This window comes from Cervus elaphus, chromosome 3 (assembly GCF_910594005.1).
Source record: "Cervus elaphus chromosome 3, mCerEla1.1, whole genome shotgun sequence".
Classification (NCBI taxonomy): Eukaryota; Metazoa; Chordata; class Mammalia; order Artiodactyla; family Cervidae; genus Cervus; species Cervus elaphus.
In genome coordinates this window covers 29861491-29875751 of record NC_057817.1, presented here as the reverse complement: position 1 = coordinate 29875751, position 14261 = coordinate 29861491, and the positions used below count along the sequence as shown (strand labels likewise).

The window sequence follows — 14261 nt, the reverse complement described above, 5'->3', positions numbered from 1 at the left end:
TGTTTTTCTGACAAAGCAGAGAGTCTTTGATGGGAAGAGGTGCCTGCACAGAGAACAGCAGGGTATGCAAGGGAGAACCACTTTGCCACATGGCTCGCAGTCTCAGATTTATGATAATAAGGCTAGTTTCCAGATAGTCTCTGGCCAATCATTCTGATTCAGGGTCCTTCCTAGTGGCTAGCGCGTTACTCTGCCAAGATTGATTCCAGCGAGAACGATTCTGAGAGGTTGGTAGGACATATGGACTGGTGTCTCCTTTCCCTAGTCAGTTTTTGAGTATACTCTTTGGAAGGATTCTTTTAGCAGCATTTGCGAATACAGAGAGGTCTGCAGAGATGATATGGAGGAGATAAGGGCCTGAGCAAAATCAGGACCAGGGGCAGGGGTGGGGTGAAGAGAAGTAGAATTGGTGGGAAAGATTACATTAGTCTGTTCAGGCTGTCGTAATAAAATCCTGGAGTCTAGATGTCTTAAACAGCAGATATTTATTTTCTTACAGTCTTGGAGCTTAGAAATCCCAGATCAAAGTGCCATCAGGGTAGGTTTCTGGAGAGACTTTTCTTCTTGGCTTGTAGATGTCTGTCTTCTCGCCATGCCCTTATGGGACCTTCCCTCTGTACTCACATGGAGAGAGGGCTTTAGTGGATCTTCCTCTTTAAAAAAAAAGAAAAAACAACTTTATTGCATTTTCTTAAAATATTGCTTCTGTTTAATGTTTTGGTTGTTTGGCCTCAAGGCATTTGGGATGTTAGTTCCCTGACCATAGATCAAACCTGCACCCCCTGCATTGGAAAGCAAAGTCCTAAACACTGGGAAGTCCCTCTCTTCCTCTCCTTAATAAGGACAACATCCTATCAGGTTAACACCCCCCCCCCCCCCCATGACTCCCTTTAACCTTAATTGCCTTCTTTTATTTATTTATTTATTTTTTAAAATTGCCTTCTCAGGAGAACTTAGGCAAAACACTCTCCGACATAAATCACAGCAGGATCCTCTATGACCCACCTCCCAGAATATTGGAAATAAAAGCAAAAATAAACAAATGGGACCTAATTAAACTTAAAAGCTTTTGCACAACAAAGGAAACTATAAACAAGGTGAAAAGACAGCCCTCAGATTGGGAGAAAATAATAGCAAACGAAGCAACAAAGGATTAATCTCAAAAATATACAAGCAACTCCTGCAGCTCAATTCCAGAAAAATAAATGACCCAATCAAAAAATGAGCCAAAGAACTAAACAGACATTTCTCCAAAGAAGACATACAGATGGCTAACAAACACATGAAAAGATGCTCAACATCACTCATTATCAGAGAAATGCAAATCAAAACCACAATGAGGTACCATTACACGCCAGTCAGGATGGCTGCTACCCAAAAGTCTACAAGCAATAAATGCTGGAGAGGGTGTGGAGAAAAGGGAACCCTCTTACACTGTTGGTGGGAATGCAAACTAGTACAGCCGCTATGGAGAACAGTGTGGAGATTTCTTAAAAAACTGGAAATAGAACTGCCATATGACCCAGCAATCCCACTTCTGGGCATACACACTGAGGAAACCAGATCTGAAAGAGACAGGTATACCCCCAATGTTCATCTCAGAACTGTTTATAATAGCCAGGACATGGAAGCAACCTAGATGCCCATCAGCAGATGAATGGATAAAGAAGCTGTGGTTCACCATGGAATATTACTCAGCCATTAAAAAGAATTCATTTGAATCAGTTCTAATGAGGTGGATGAAACTGGAGCCCATTATACAGAGTGAAGTAAGCCAGAAAGATAAAGACCATTACAGTATACTAACACATATATATGGAATTTAGAAAGATGGTAACGATAACCCTATATGCAAAACAGAAAAAGAGACACAGATGTACAGAACAGAATTTTGGACTCTGTGGGAGAAGGCGAGGGTGGGATGTTTCGAGAGAACAGCATCAAAACATGTATATTATCTAGGGTGAAACAGATCACCAACCCAGGCTGGATGCATGAGACAAGTGCTTGGGCCTGGTGCACTGGGAAGACCCAGAGGAATCGGGTGGAGAGGGAGGTGGGAGGGGGGATCGGGATGGGGAATACATGTAACTCCATGGCTGATTCATGTCAACGTATGACAAAAACCACTACAATATTGTAAATAATTAGCCTCCAACTAATAAAAATAAGTGGAAAAAAAAATTGCTTTCTTAAAGGCCCAGTTACCAACTACAGTCACATTATCAACATATGAATTTGGGGAGGACAAAATTCAGTTTGTAACAGAGATATATCTGAACTAGAATCAACAAGACATAGTTACCTATTTGATAAGTGACTAATATTTTTATAGTGTTTGTAATTTACAGCATTTTTTCCCACATCTATTATCTGGTTTGACCTTCACAACACTGTGGGAAAGGGATATTATTATCCCCATTGCACAGATGAGTAAACAGATTAAAAGAAGTTAAATAATACATCCGAGGCCTTATAGCTAGTAAGTACAGACCCTGGCACTGAACCTGGCTTTCGACTTGGAAATTCCATGCCATTCTGATTTTCTTGTGAGAAGTGAGGGAGTAAAGAGGACTTAAAAGTTGAGGCCAGCTTGGCTACCTTACCCTTAGTCTCTAAGGAAGCCCAGACTCTCTCTTAAGTCAACTGCTACTCAAAACACTTTCAAACTCCTGCTACTCCATCCTACCTAGGAAACTCTACATTATCTCTAGCCCCCTCCTCTAAGGTCTTTAGAAACACACATCTGCTCTCTTCTCTCTTGTGGGAAATTATCTTGCGGGGGTGTGAGTATGGAAATTTAAAACTTTTTTTTCATAATTTACACTAGTACCGACAGAAGGATTTTCTTTTTTCTCTTAACTGGCTCATTCTTACTCATGCCTTAAAACCAGGCTTATAGGTCACCTCCTTCATGACCTCTCCAAAATTGATGAGAACATGGCTGTGAGCACATAGTGCCCCAATATATTTCTGTCCTCATATCTTGAATCATCAGATTGTGTAAGTTCCTTCAGGGCAAGCTGATATTCCTAGGATCTAGCAATAGCACCCACGTTGTGTCTGTTACATGTTGAATAAATGAATGATTTCATACATTGTGACATTCCTCCCACACCACAGATCCCTTTTACTCTTTATCATTCCTCTCAGATACAGTCTGACTGCTTGTATCACTGAAGGTTCAGTGCAGGAAACAAAAACCCCTCCAAGTAGCAGAAGGATATGAAGACATATCTGCTTACAAAATCACCTGGAATGTCTAGAAGCATCCACTCTGGGCTGAAACTCCAGCAACAAGCTGCAGAACATGATAAAAGTGCTGTATCAGACGAGCTGCTACCTCTGCCATAGTCAGAGAGTGTGGAGCACCTGGATGTCTCCACTGATGATGGGGCTTGAGAATAAGTGATCGCAACTGTGATCCAGGGATCTGGAAGCTATGATCAGGACATTGCCGCCGCTGCACTCTGATGCAACCACCTCTCAATGTTTGCAAAGCTTGAGACATCACTGGGCTATTGCAGTAGAAATAGATCACATCTCCAAGGCCTTGCTTGCCAGGAGAAATAGCCAAAGTAGCAGAGTGATGACCTTCTGACTTTTAAATCTCACCCAAGTATATCTGACTAACTACAAGGTATGCTGAGAAATATAATCCTTATTTTTTTCAGCCTCTGCAGTATAGGAAAGCACACTGGAAGGAAAATACATGTTAGGAACGTGGGAATATATGCTGAATGCTAATAAACATATCCACTACTCTGCTTGTGTGAAAATCCACCCAAAGTTTTAATCACCTGTTACTGGGTCTCTTCCTCTCCCCTCCCCCCGCCTCCCCACTCCCACTCCCCCAACACACCCAGGGGCCCCTGCTGGTGATTGTCTCTGGTCCTGTCTCTCAGTCTTCTCCTTTAGGCTAGTTTGCCCTTTTATGTGACGTGGATGAGGCCAGAGTTCTTAATTATCCTCAGCACAATCCTTAACAGGACAAATGGATATACTGGACTTCTTTGAAATTAAAAAAAAAAATGCTCTTTGAAAGACATTGTTAAGAGAACTGAAAATAAGCCACAAACTAGGAGAAACAATTACAAATCACATATCTGACAAAGGACTTGTATCCAGAACACAGAAATAACCCTCAAAAATCAATAATAAGAAAACAAACAGCCCAATAAAAGAAATTGAGCAAAAGATTTAGAAGATTGTTCAGCAAAGAAGATATGTGCATGACAAATAAACACATAAAAAGACATTCAAATCATTAGTCATTGCTGCTGCTGCTGCTAAGTCGCTTCAGTCGTGTCCGCCTCTTGTGCGACCCCATAGACGGCAGCCCACCAGGTTCCTCCATCCCTGGGATTCTCCAGGCAAGAACGCTGGAGTGGGTTGCCATTTCCTTCTCCAATGCATGAGTCATTAGGGAAATACAAATTAAAACCACAGTGAAAAACCACTATATACACACCTAAAATTTAAAAGTCTGACCTGAGTGTTGGAAAAGCTGTGGAGAACTTGGATCTCTCATATCCTGCTGGTGGGAGTGTAAAATGAATGGTACAACCCTCTGGAAATAATTCAGAAAATTTTTTTTAAGTTAAACATACTGTGTAAGATGGTATGGAAAACCCAAACGAACTTTTTGGCCAACCCAATACCTACCATATGATTTGGCAATCGTACTTCTAGATATTTACCCCAGGGAAGAAGAAACCAATGAGCACAGAAAGATTTGTACACAAATATCCTTGGCACTTTATTTATAATGGAAAAAAAAAAGTCCCCTGGAAACAACCCCAAATTCATCATCAGGTAAATGAATAAACAATTTATGGTAATCCATACAAATCAAACCAGTCAATGCTAAAGGAAATCAACCCTGAATATTCATTGAAACGACTGATGCTGAAGCTGAAGTTCCAATACTTTGGCCACCTGATGTGAAGAGCTGACTCACTGAAAAAGACCTTGATGCTGGGAAAGATTGAGAGCAGGAGGAAAAGGGGGAGACGGGATGAAATGATTGGATAGTATCACCGACTCAATGGACATGAGCTTGAGCAAACTTTAGGAAATAGTGAAGGAGAGAGGAGCCTGGCCTGCTACAGTTCATGGGGTCACAAAAAGTCAGACATGACTTAGTGACTGAACAGCAACAAATACAATGGGATACTTCTCAGGAATAAACAGAAATGAACTATGATTCCGTTTGAACAATAAATAGAAATAAACAATAAACAGAAATGAACTGTGATTCATTCACAGCAATGAATGAATCTCAAATTTATGCTGAGTAAAAAGAGGCAAAAGAAAAGAGTATATAAAAAAAAAAAAAAAAAGAAAAGAAAAGAGTATATATTGTATGATTCCATTTACATAAAATTCTAGAAAATTCAAACCAATCTAATAGTGATAGAAAGCAGGTGGGTGGTTGGCTGGGGATGAGGAGGGTGAAGGCAAGAGAAATCTTTGAATGAAACAAAGGGACATGAGGAAGTCTGAAGGGATAATGGATCACTCTTTACCTTGATTAGGGTGATGGTTTCATGTCAAAAACTCATGAAATTATACACTTTAAATATGTGCAGTTTATTATATGTCAATTATACCTAAATTTATTTAAAATAAAGCAGAGGCCTTTGAACTGGGAAAAAGCCGCTATTCTCCTTGTTTGTGTGTGTGTGTGTTTTCCAAGATCTTATTTCTCCAATCAAGCATCACACCCAGGCCCCCTGGGCCCAGCAGTGAAAGCTCAGAGTCCTAACCACTGGACCACAGGGAATTCCCTCACTTTTCTCACTTTGTGAATGTCTGATGTCTATCTTCCCCTGTAGAGTGAAAACGCCATAAAGGCTAAGGCCATGCCTGTTTGCATCTCTAATGTTTAACATAGAACCTGGTGCTTGTTAGGGATTTGACAAATACATGGTGAAGAAAGAAAAGAGAGAAGAGTTGAGAAGAGCTCCAAGTTTTAACCCTGAGTGAAAGAGAAAATGTGTCGTTGTTGACAGATAGGGAGGAATCAGGAGGAAAGGCAGAGGTGGAACACCCTAAGAGGGTGAAAGGCAGCCACATAACACTATGTCTGCAAAGCCAAGGGAAGAGGTGATTTCAGAGAGAAGGGTTAGGAAAAGGCCTTTGGATTTTTCACAGTCTTCCCTATATACAAAACACAAAACTTCCCTATACAGTAGAATACCTACTTGGTTTCCTCCATCTTCAACAAGCTGCCCATTCTAGTCCAAGCCCTCATTCTTCCTCATTTGTTCTGTTCCAATAGGAGTTTCTTGGATGCCACTCTTGTTCTCTTCTGTCACAAGTGAGAGTGATTTTTTTTTCAAGTTGTGCACTTTATTTATTTTTAATTTTTGGCCTCACGGCATGTGAGATCTTAGCTCTTTGACTAGGGATTGAACCACACTCCTTGCATTGGAAGCAGTGAGTCTTAACCACTGGACCACCAGGAAAGTCCCTACAGTTTTAAAACTAGGGACACAGGTCCTGTGCCTAGTTCTTCCTTGGAATAACTCCTTGTCATTCAGTTTATCTCTTCACTGTGATGATTGGTACCCAAATGTGTTCAAGCTATGAAACTCTCAAGCTACATCACATCAGCTGGAATCAAGAAAGGAAATTACATAAGGATATTAGTTATATATTTCTGCCTAGCAAATAACCCCAAAATGTTGAGGCTTGAAACAACAAAACAAAAAATTATTATCTTACATGTTCTGAGAGTCAGGAATCAGGGAGAGGCTTAGATGGGTTCTATTGTCTCAGGGACTCACATTAGGTTGCAATAAAGCTATCGGCTGCAGCTCCAGTCATCTGAAGGCTTGATTTCTTTTTTTTTTCTTTAATATCTATTTATTTGGCTGTGCCAGGTCTTAGTTGCAGCATGTGGATTCTTTAAGTTGCAGCATGTGAGGTCTTTTAGTTGTGGCATGCTGAATCTGTTTTAGCTGTGGCATGCAAACTTTTTTTTTTTTTTTGGCATGCAAACTCTTAATTACAGTGTGTGGGATCTAGTTCCCTGGCCTGAGATTGAACCTGGGCCCCCTGCATTGGGAGCACAGAGTCTTAGCCACTGGACCACCAGGGAAGTCCCCAACTTGATGTGCTTTTTAGATGCCTCACTTACATGGCTGTTGGTCGGATGCTTCACTTCCTTACTAGTTGTTGGCAAAAGGCCCCAGTTCTTCCACCACCTGGGCCTTTCCGCAGGGCTGCTTGAGTGGCCTCCTGATATGGCAGCTGTGAGCAGAGAGAGAGCAGGGAGGAAGCTGCAGTGCTTTTTCTGACCTGGTGTTTTTACCTAATCCTCATCACTTGCACTTTATAGACAGTCCCCAACTAACCATGGTTAAACTTACGATTTTTTGGTTTTATGATGGTTTGAAAGTGATACACATTCCTTAGGAACTGTAGTTAGAATTTTGAATTGTAATCTTTGCCCAGGCTATTGAGAGACAGTGCCATACTCTTCCCTAATGGGGATCATGACGGTAAACAACTGATGCCGTTACAACCATTCTGTACTCATACACAGATTATATTTTTCACTTTCAGTACTCATTCAATAAATTACATGAGATATTCAACATTTTATTATAAAATGTTGTGTTAGATGATTTTGCCCAACTGTAGGATAATAATAAATGTTCTGAGCACATTTAAGGTAGGCTAGGCTATGCTGTTGTGTGGTTTAGATGTATTAAGTGCATATTCAACTTAAAATATTTTTAATTTTTAATGGGTTTTTGGGGCAAAGTCCCATTGTAAGTTGAGGAAGATCTGCATTCTATTTATTAGAAGCAACTTAACATTCAGCTCATGCTTGAAGGGAGGAGAATTAAGCTCTTCTTCTTGAAGGGAGAGGACTTCTCATATGAGGCAGTGGTAAAGAATCCCTCTGCCAATGCAGGAGACAGAAGAGACATGGGTTCGGTCCCAGGGTCAGGAAGATCCCCTGGAGTAGGAAATGGCAACCCACTCCAGTATTCTTGCCTAGAAAATTCCATGGACAGAGGAGCCTGGCAGGCTATAGTCTACGAGGTCGCAAAAAGTCTGAGCACATGCACATACACCTGAAGGGAGAAATCTTAAAGAACTTGTGTATCTGTTTTAAAACCATTAAAGGAAAGCAAGAAAAAAGGTATGTTGAAGCCTTAAGGCAAGAAAGATTTTTGTCATCAGTTGTGAATAGTCATTCAAGGAGCCAGTGCAGTAAACAATGGTTATACAATGCAGTGCTTTTCTACTGAAACCAAGTCTCTCTAAAATTTAGTTCCCTTGCAGAGTTTGTGATTAACCACTCTGTCCAAATCTTATTCCCTTTCTTGTCTCCTCTGACTTCAGTCCTGTGCTAACTAAATGCTAATCAATCAGAGTCAGATGGCTAAAATTGTTGTAGGTAACACTACCACCATACAAACTCAGGTTGTTCCTCCAGGGCAAGATGAACTAACAGACCCCCAAGCCATGAACCACCTGGCCAAAGAATCATAAACCGGAGATATCCTGGCTTCCAAAACTACAATGAAGAAATGTCACAAAGTTGTCATAGGATGATGATTAATCCCAGCCTCTTGGCTCTTCCCTTTTAAAAATCCCCTAACTCAAGACCTAATGGGAGTGGATCTGAGGATTGTCTCCCATGCCTTTGCTTGGCACCCTGCAATAAATCCTTGAAAGTGAAAGAGAAAGTTGCTCAGTTGTGTCCGACTCTGTGACCCCGTGGACTATACAGTCCCTGGAATTGTCCAGGTCAGAATACTGTAATGGATAGCCTTTCCCTTTTCCAGGGGATCTTCCCAACCCAGGGATCGAACCCAGGTCTCCCGCATTGCGGGCAGATTCTTTACCAGCTGAGCCACCAGGGAAGCTGAAGAATACTGGAGTGGGTAGCTTACCCCTTCTCCAGCAGATCTTTCCAACCCAGGAATTGAACTGTGGTCTCCCGCATTACAGGTGGATTCTTCACCAACTGAGCTATTAAGCAAGACTAAATCCTTACTAAATCCTTACTTGCTGCAAACTCCTGCTGTCAGGGTTGGCTTTCTGTGTGCCCTGGGCACACAAGCCCTTTGCTGTGTTTCACTACCTGCACCCATGACAGATGGGGTGAAGATGAAGCAGATGAAAAGGTTGGCCAAGTGTCCGAGGCTTGGAAGTGGTGATGGGATAGAAGAGTGTAGACTTTATTTATTTATTGACTGTGCTGGATCTTTGTCGCTACAAGCGAGCTTTTTCTCCTAGTGAGTGGGGACTATTTTCTAGTTGCGGTGAGGAGGCTTCTCACTGCAGTGGCTTCTCTTAGTGTGGAGCATAGGCTCTAGGTGAGTGGACTTCAGTAGTTACAGAGCATGAGCTTCGTTGCTCTTAACCACTGGCCCACTAGGGAAGTCCTGAGTGTAGATTTTAGAGTGCTGGGAAATACTAAAGTAATTGATCTGAAACTCAGACCGAAACTTCACAGAAATGGAGAGAGCTAATTACTTCTAAGACTGAAGCATCTCTCATAGCTCTTTACAGAAACTAACTTAAACTATTTGAGTTTCAGTTTCCTCATCTATAAAATGGGACTGATAATATCTGCATTACCTTCTCCACTGGAGTTGTTATACAGAGAAAGTAAAATGACAGATGGAAAATTATTTTGAAAAGAGTAAAGCATTCTTCTAATACTCTTGCTACTGTTAATCATTGCACTCTGAAAAGTTACAATGGGCTGAGTTGATAGTAAAAAATACTGTAAACTGTATATTTTAGTTGTTTTCTTCTTCTGGTCTTCAGTAATAATAGCCTACAATACTGTGATTTGAAAAAGAAAGCTCAAGTTTCTTCGCTTCTGTCCTTCAGATGTCAGTGGAAATGCAAACGAGATCTGGGAAGTGAAAAAGACTCCTCCTGAATCTTAAGCAGAATGTTAAATGCACATTTATAGGTGATGGTGCAGGTTTTGATGTGTTTCAATCCTGTTCGCTGCTTGTTCTCATAACCACTGGGCAGAACAAGGTCAGAAAGTTTGACGGAGGGATTGGAGTTATAAGAGTAGACAAGGAAAAGTGTAAGATTCAGGGAAGACATGTTAATCATTATTGTTAAGAAACCACTCAACCTCCCTATGGTTCAGTTGAGAGTACGACCCCCAGTCATTCCAAGTTATCCCTCTCATCCTCCTCTCCTTCCTAACCCTGCTTTTCACCTCCTCCCTAGCTTCTGGAATGTAGACTCTGTTGCTGTCTTCCCACCTCCTCCCTACCATTTTTCTTTTTTAAAAAAAATTTATTTATTAACTGCACCAGGTCGTAGTTGTGGCACATGAAATCTTTTTTATTATTATTTAGTTGCAGCATGCAGTGTCTAGTTCTCTGACCAGGGATGAAACCTGGGCCCCCTGCATTGGGAGCTCAGAGTCTTAGCCACCGGACCACCAGGGAAGTCCCTTCCGCACTATTTTTTAAGCTCCCCAAGCTCTTAATGTCAAGTACAACTGCTCTTTTCTTTCAAAGATTTTATTAAAACACACAAACACACAGAACTTCACAAAATTGCATTAACAACACATGCCAATTTTATGAGCTTCAGTATAGCTTAATGATTAAGAATAAGGGCTTTAGAATGAGATACCCAGAGCTCAAATTGAAGCTCTGTGACCTTGGGCAAACTAAGTCTTAATTTCCCATCTTAAATGTATTATTTGTTCCTGCCTCGCGGGGTGATTATAAGGATTAAATTAGTTTATACATACAAAACATCTTATCCATTGACTAACATGTAAGAAACAGTGTACAATACATATTAACTAGTATTATTATAGAAAGCAAAGGAAAAAAAAATTACCTGAATTCCTAGCAGCCCAGTGGTTAGGACTTGGCGCTTTCACTGCTTTGGGCCTGGGGTTCAGTACCTGATCAGGGAACTAAGATCCCTCAAGCTGTGCTGCATGGCCAAAAACAAACAAACAAAAAAGAACAGAAACAGAAAAAACTTACCTATAATCACAAGTGTTTTGCTTCTGCTCACTAATAAAAACAGAAAAAAATAACACTACAAATATGAGGAAGTTATGAAGCTTAAGAAATCTTTCTGGGGTCTTTTGCTTCTTGGTCATTAGTTACATCTACATTCCTTGAAATAACTGGAAACCCAACAGAATTTTCCTTCAAATTCATGTTGTGGGAGGAGGTCATTTAGCTTTCTCTTCTCCTGCCATGTTCCCTGCCTAGCCCTCCGTCCTACAACTTCCACTCTGTCCCAGGTTGGGCTGGCAGTCATCCCAATTTGCCTGTCTTGCTTTTAGTACTAAAAGTCCCACATTCTGGGAAACCTCCCAGACCCAGGTAAACTGATGGCTGGTCTTTTGTTCCCTTAACTTTAGGTTGGACATATACACTCGGAGGATCTTCAGGTAGACTGGGTGATGGCCATTTCCCTGGGTCTCTGTGCTATTTGGAAACAGTCTCCTTGAGTCACTTCCAAAGAATATGTCTATGCTTTCTAAAAGTCAAGTTCCAGGCCCTTCTGGGAGGTGCGTTTTATGTAACTGAGCTTGGCATTGGTGGGTAGAATGGGAACCAAAGGGTAAACGGTGAGATGGATAAATAAAGAAGCAATGGGTAAAGAAGACAAAGTCTAATTTAGGAATCCTGTCAGCCTAAATTTCACAATGTTTTTAAAGGATCTAGAGTCCAGTGCCTATCAGAGAGTAGGTACTTCAACAGCAGCTATGGCCTCGTGCTTTAAATCACATTTTAAGATTTTTCCCTTTGTTTTCCTCCTATTTCCCCCCATCAAGCAGTTGGTGGACTTTATGCTTATTGTCTGCGTGGAAGATATGGCAAGTAGAGCAGGGTCGGTGAACAAATAATGCCTGCTAAGCATTTCGCTTATTGGCAAAGTACTCAAGGGCGTGGGCATAGTGTCTTGGACAGATAAAAAATAAGGACCTTCATTTCACCAAACCAAGAAGAATTTCCCTCCCCTGGATTAGAGACAAGATGGAGGGGAGGTCTGTAGGGGCCTGAGAGCATAGGGTTTCTGGACCAGGTAAACCCATCTATATTTTCAGGGCCAGGAGAATGATATGAATGGGATGAAGCAGGCAGAGTTTTAAAAAAACTATTTGTTTTATAAGCAAACTCTATCTGCTCCATCCATTCATATTCTCTCATTAAATTGGATTTCACTGACACAGACCCAGTTAAATGCACTTCACACACACCTAAAACAAATAGAAAATTTTTTAATATTTAACTTTTACTTTCTTTCAATTTGAAAAATTTGGTAGGAAAAAAAAAAACACAGACGATAATAATAAATGCCCATGTTCCCATTGGTTATAATTAATGAATGTTAAGATTTCATAACTTTTTCTTCAGAGAATTTCTCGTAAAGATAGGACATTATAAATACATCAGAACTTTCATTCCCTAATCTCACTCACGAAGCATCCTCTGAGACCCCTATTATCATGATTCCAAACCCGAGTCTCCTGCATTGCAGGCAGATTTTTTACCATCTGAGCCACCAGGAGAGTCCAATGTTTATACAGTCCAAGTTTTTTTAAAAAAACTTTTTAAAACCTGTAAAATGTGACAGAAAAAACCCCAAAGAACTTTTTGGCCAACCCAATATTTAAACAATATATACATTACTATTCTGAGTATTACTTTATATTTAAGTCAGTTGTACCATTTTGGGTGTAACATTATATAATTTGTTTTCATTCATATTGTGTTCAAGATATGTCCATGTTGATACATATAAATCTACTACATTTGTTGTAGCAGCTGCACTGCTTTTTCACTGCCTAAATCTGTTTCTCAACCTTTCGTTATTTTCCCCAAAGAGAAAATTTTGTTAACTACCAGTTATTAAATGAATAACATTTAATTTTAATTTAATTTCTTCCAACAAGAGAAAAAAAGTACTAAGGAATAAGATTTTCATTGGATAGAACTGAGCTTTGGGGAGTTCACAAACCACAAACCACACCTAAGTTTTGGCCCCCTAAGAACCAATTTTCACCATTTTCAGGGTGATATTGCCCCTGTTGAGAATGTATGGTATAAATATACCATATTTCTAACTTGTTGCAATGAAGAGCCTTAGTTTTGTATCTTTATACATATGCATTAAAATATTAATATATCCCTAGAAGTTATGAGATATGTTCATTTAAGCTTTGCTAGATCTTGTTAAATTGTTCCCCAAAATGTTTATGACAGTTTTCCATTACACCAGTAGCATATGATTTTCTGTTTTTCCACTTATTTACAAATGTTGGAGTTATCAGACTTTTTGATTTTGCCAATCTGTATAAAATGGTCTATCATTGTTTCAATTGGAATTTTTCTAAATACTAGTGAGACTGAATACTTTCCTTTGTCTGTTGACCATTTGGTTTTTCTCTTGGATGAACTGCCTGTTGATACCCTTTGCCCATTTTTATGTTGGTTTTGGTCTTTTTCTTACTGATTTGTAGAAAGAACACACTTGTCCATGCCACCCCATGACAAAAACCGACATCCACTTTATTAAGCCTATGGAATCTATGAGACAGGAGTTTGGACGGGGCACAGCAGGGTACCAACTGGGAAGATGAATTGCTAGAATCATCTGGAGGCTGGGATCATCCAAAGACTTCATTGTTCACATGTGTAACATCTGGGCTAGGATGACTCAAAAGTTGGCTCCATTGAGACTGTTGATGGGAGAACCTATACAAGGCCTCTTCATGTAGCTTAGACTCACAAGCTAGTAGTTGGGTTCTAAGAGAGTCTCCAGGGAGTATTCCAAGAAACAGTGCTCCAAGAGAAACAGGCAGAAGCTGCATGGTATCTTATGACCTAGCATTAGCAGTCACACAGCAATACTTCTTCTATAGTCTATTACGGGAAGTAGTCATGAGCTCGTTCAGATCCAAGGGAGAGGGAATAGACTTACTCTGTTGATAAGTGTCAAGCATTCAAGGCCATTTTAGATAAACTACCCCAATTACGGCTCCAGATTCAGCAATTTCTCTCCTAGGAACAGGCCCAAGAGAAATCAAAACATATGTTCACACAAAAGCTTGTACATGACTGTTCACAGCAGCATTATTCATAATAGCCAAAAAGTGGAAACAACCCAAACGTCAGTGGTTGAATGGATAAACATCCCTTCTAAGCATGTCTTCTCTTACACCCTTTAAACCATAACCCCAGCATTCTCAGACTGTGATCTCTTTCAATGTTAACCACATCCCTACCTTC

The 14261-nt window shown here is 40.3% G+C and overlaps 1 protein-coding gene and 1 long non-coding RNA gene across 2 annotated transcripts in view; one reads left to right on the top strand and one right to left on the bottom strand.

Annotated features, from left to right (window-relative positions):
* LOC122682197 (tubulin alpha-1C chain-like) overlaps positions 1–14261 on the top strand; it is a 1110822-nt gene that overhangs the window by 403164 nt on the left and 693397 nt on the right. The window lies entirely within an intron of this gene.
* Positions 516–14261, bottom strand: part of LOC122682485 — a 17584-nt gene continuing 3838 nt past the window's right edge. Inside the window, exons 2-5 of the long non-coding RNA XR_006337394.1 lie at positions 10849–10947; positions 7145–7257; positions 6207–6313; positions 516–653 (exon numbers count right to left, since the gene is read on the bottom strand). This is a non-coding gene — a long non-coding RNA (uncharacterized LOC122682485). The remainder of the gene's footprint in view (positions 654–6206; positions 6314–7144; positions 7258–10848; positions 10948–14261) is intronic.